This window comes from Cricetulus griseus, unplaced genomic scaffold, assembly GCF_003668045.3.
Source record: "Cricetulus griseus strain 17A/GY unplaced genomic scaffold, alternate assembly CriGri-PICRH-1.0 unplaced_scaffold_7, whole genome shotgun sequence".
In the NCBI taxonomy this organism is placed as follows: Eukaryota; Metazoa; Chordata; class Mammalia; order Rodentia; family Cricetidae; genus Cricetulus; species Cricetulus griseus.
The window spans coordinates 969,770-974,692 of record NW_023277410.1 but is presented as its reverse complement, the minus strand read 5'-3'; the positions used below and the strand labels follow the sequence as shown (position 1 = coordinate 974,692).

The window sequence follows — 4,923 nt, the reverse complement described above, 5'->3', positions numbered from 1 at the left end:
TTTAACTTTAACTTTAGAAATTCCCTTTTCAGGGACTAAGTTAATACATTTTTTAAATTTAATTTTTGTTTCCTCATTTTCCCATGGGTTACTAGTGGACAGTTAAAAAAAAACTCTGTGGATGTTTGGGGTAAATGACTCCCAGACCTCTAAGGTCCTCAGGATCCCGAGGAGCCCCTGAGACTCAGAAACCAGACCAAGAACTACAAAAGCAAGAGGGTTTATTGAATGAATGAGCATTCAGGTGTCAGCAATATCGGGGAAGCTGCACACCCAACAAAGGTTATAGGCTCTTTTTATAGGGAAAACCCACAAATCATCATATATGCTTGGGGTTCAAAGCATTTGAATACAAAGTGACTGATTACAAAGTATGATTTCATATTAATGCGGTCACCTAGGTATGACCTGGTTTTCTACAAAGGAAAAAGAAAAACACAGACTGTAGTCTGGAAAGTCCTTCATTGTTTGCAGGCCAGCCAGGTGTGACCCAAAGAGGGTTGCCTTGGCAATTGCGCCCATCTAAACCATAGAATGTTCCCAGGGTTGGGCCTAACTTCCTTGTAATGGGCCAAGGCCTGTGGGAAACTTTTTCTGTCTGTGAACTAAAATCATTTAAAACTTTTTCTCTCAGCAAACTAAAATCTTTCAGGGGTACAGGTTACTAAAATTTTATCTATGGTCTTCTTGTACCTTATATATGGGGCTTTACTTTTGACTTAGCATCTCAATCAGGGAAAAGTGTGTATGAAATACTTCCAATTTGTTATGTGTTTAATTATTTATTGTCAATCTCTTTCAGTTGCATTCTGTTGTAGTGAAATTTATTCCTTCTAGTATTATTATTGTTTCCTTTGTGAGAAACGTGTTTTGGACTTTCAAAATTTTTTCTCTTTCTCATTACATATTGTTTTAATTTTTCAAGATAGTTTTTATTTAATCTTTTTAGTCTAAATATGTATACCCATTTTTATGAACCTAAAGTTGAGGCCTCTTTAACTCTTTTCTTTCTTTTTATTTGAGAAATCTTACTTCTAACCTAATGGTATTTTAAGTTTCTGTATGATACACTGGAGATTGGAGTCCTACATTAAGGTGGGAAAATACCAAGACAGAGCCAGATAAAAATACAAGGGAATTTAATAGTGAAAAGCCTTACAGAGCTACCTAGCCAGCCAGCACAGCAGCAATCTGTACAGCAAGCAAAAAGCGAAACCGAAACCAGCCACCTGCCACCTGAATGTCCGTCACTCTACATCCCCTGACCACTCTACAGCATCCCCACAATACATAGCCGTTTTCTGTATCTAAGTTAAAGGGATCTAAAGACAGAAACAATCTGAATGTATGAATTCATTGCATTAGTTCTTACAAGTACTCTTTTAAAAGTTGTAAGTTTTAACATAGCACTATTTAATTTCACAGAAGGAGATAGGGACATTCTATAGACAACAATATGTGTGCCATCTTGCTTTCAATGAACTTCAGGTGGTGGCCACATCATATGTGTATGCCTTCAGGTGTTCAGAGTTGTGACCCCTTATAAGGTAAAGGGTCTCACTTACTCTCTCTGTTTGAGGTTAGAGCATCTGAAGGCCAGAGTTAGCATCTTGTAGAATAGAAAGAGTTCAGCTTTTATTTATGTAAGTGCTTCCCTAATAAACACATAATTTTCATTTATCTTGATTCTGGTAGACTCATTGAAACCCCACCTTCCATTGGATCCCCAGTGTGTTCATTTCCACAATCAGGTTATGTGGCTAGCCTTTCCTGGCATTACACTACACAGAGACATTCTTGCTAGTCTCCTTCCACTCATAGTGTCAGATGAGGCAGTCATTTCTGAGATCCTGCTCTCTGCTTAGGTAGTTTCATGCTGGTGTCTGTTAATTACCTGTGTATACTTAGGGTAAGAGTGGTCAAGGTTCAATTTGTGAAATGTTTCAAATTCCATAAGAGAAGCATTCAATAGATAATAAATAGATGCACCTCATCATCAGCTTGAATAATTTCTTGCAAATTGCAACTTTGGAAATGTATTCAGGTGATTATATTGGGACCTAAAAATCCTATTTCTTTTTTCTCTCTTGAGAGTTCTTTCGGTATTCATTAAAACATGGAAGGATGGTTTTAAAGTAAAAAATAGAGAAATCTTATAATGTTTGGCTCTCATAAAATAAAATATTGTGTGTTTGTGTATCTTTGTGTGTGTGTGTGTGTGTGTGTGTGTGTGTGTATGTGTGTGTGTGTGTGTGTATCCACTTCTATGTTTACACACTGATTTTATCAGTCATGTTGATAGAGTCCTGTGATGGTAGCAATGAGATTGCAGAGCAGTTAATTGTGATCAAGAGTCAAAGGCCATCCTGAATCACATGACACATTTCTCAGTAAAATTGAACAATAATCAATCAAAAGAATAATGATCTTATGACTATTGTATTTAACTTTATGATATTATGCTTTTATATTCTGAAGCACGATCTCAGATACAACTGGGTGACCCAGAATTATGTTAATACCAAAGTATGTCATTCACATATTTCTGCAACTTATTCTTACAGTTGGCAAACAGTTCTCAACACCCAATACATCTATGGCAGTGCTTATGATTGAACCCAGGACTTCTTGCATTCTATTCAATTAGAAAAATAGTTGAGCAGAACCATGGACAGCCAGGGCAGGAAGGTGGTGGCTTGCGACAATGGCACTGGGTTTGTGAAGTGTGGATATGCAGGCTCTAACTTTCCAGAACACATCTTCCCAGCTTTGGTTGGAAGACCTATTATCAGATCAACCAGCAAAGTGGGAAACATTGAAATCAAAGATCTTATGGTTGGTGATGAGGCAAGTGAATTTCACTCAATGTTGAAGTTAATTACCCCATGGAGAACGGCATAGTACAAAATTGGGATGACATGAAACACTTGTGGGATTATACATTTGGACCAGAGAAACTCAATATAGACACCAGAGACTGCAAAATTTGACTCACAGAAACACCTATGAACCCAACCAAAAACAGGGAGAAGATTGTAGAGGTAATGTTTGAAACTTATCATGTTTCTGGTGTGTATGTAGCCATCCAGGCAGTTCTGAGTTTGTATGTTCAAGTTTTATTGACTGGTGTAGTAGTACACTCTGGAGATGGTGTGACTCATATTTGCCCAGTGTATGAAGGTTTTCTTCTCCCTCACATTACAAGAAGGCTGAATATTGCTGGGAGGGGTATTACCATGTATCTTATCAAGCTGCTGCATTTGCGGGGATATGCCTTCAACCATTCTGCTGATTTTGAGACAGTTCGTATGATTAAAGAAAAACTTTGTTACATGGCTTACAATATTGAGCAAGAACAGAAGCTGGCCTTAGAGACCACAGTGTTAGTTCAATCATATACATTCCCAGTTGGACGTATTATTAAAGTTGGAGGAGAAAGATTTGATGAACCAGAAGCTTTATTTCAGCCTCACTTGATCACTGTTGAGGGAGTTGGTGTTGCTGAATTGCTTTTTACCACAATCCAGGCAGCTGACATTGATACCAGATCTGAATTTTACAAACACATTTGCTTTCTGGAGGCTCAAATATGTATCCTGGCCTGCCATCAAGGTTGTAACAAGAGCTTATACAGCTTTACATAGAACGAGTTCTAAAGGGAGAGGTGGAAAAAATATCTAAATTTAAGATCCGAATTGAAGATCCACCCTGCAGAAACCACATGGTGTTTCTGTGTGGTGTAGTCCTGGCAGACATCTTGAAAGACAAAGACAACTTTTGGATGACTCGACAAGAGTACCAAGAAAAGGGTGTACTTGTACTGGAGAAACTCAATGTGCCTGTTCAATAAAATGCCAGAATTGTTCCCATCATGCCTCTGATGTAGTCTTCTTTTTCCTCTTTTTTTTAAAATTTTCTTTATTGCCAATATTTGAACTCATTCAACTCCAGCACTGAAAGAGGTCTCTCTGTCCACTTCGACTGTTAAGGTCCAGTTTTATTCTCTGTCATGCAGAAGCATTGTTTAATTCTTGTTAATGTGGGTAAATCTGATTATTTAATGCAACTACTTCTCTACAAAAATAACCCGAGGACAAAGTGTCTCTGCTGCTTTCTTTCTTTCTAAGTAGGCATTAAGATAATTCCTGTAGGCTTTCTATTTTTGCTTTATTGCTCTAATGCTGCTAGTTTTAGTTTAGCACTGTAGGTGGTATATCTTTGATAGCATAAGAAAAAACTTTCACATGAGCATTTATATACTCTGGTTGGGGGTGGTAAGGGATGGGTGGGCAGCCCTGGTCCTTTAGGGCATTTCCTCTGTAGTGTTAGCTTTCAGCAGTCAAATGCTGCCACTTTTTAAGGACCCTGAAGCTTGTCCTGTTAACATTTTGGAGAAATATTAAGCTCAGAATTAAGGTTTTTGGGTTAGGTTTTGTGTGGTGAAACAAATGGGTGGTCTTTCTATTATGGTTTTGGCGCGTTTCTGATTCTGGTTTTGTGAGATGAACCTCAGTTACAGTACTCTGACTTGGTAGGTATATACTCATGTAATATCAAGTCAAAGTAATGAAATATGTTTGGTATTTGCACAAAAAAAGAAGTGTGGAACAGTGAATTCAAATTGAAGATGCCGATGTTGATCTACACACCTAGAACCACCTGATTTTTGACAATGAAACTAATGTTATGAAATATAAAACATAAAGCATTTTCCAAAACTGGTACACTCACAACTGGGTATTTAATGTAGAAAATTCTTATAGATTCTTATCTACCTCAATGCACAAAACTCTAGTCCAAATGCAACAAAGACCTCAATATAAATTCAGGCATAATGAGCTTCATAGAACAAAAAGTGAGAAGAAATTGCCTTGAAAACTCTGGTATAAGACACCACTTCCTAAATATAACACTAGTAGCCCA

General features: G+C 37.5%; 1 pseudogene; it reads left to right on the top strand.

Annotated features, from left to right (window-relative positions):
- Positions 1 to 2,667: 2,667 nt before the first annotated feature.
- LOC100769553 lies at positions 2,668 to 3,850 on the top strand (annotated as a pseudogene).
- Positions 3,851 to 4,923: the final 1,073 nt, after the last annotated feature.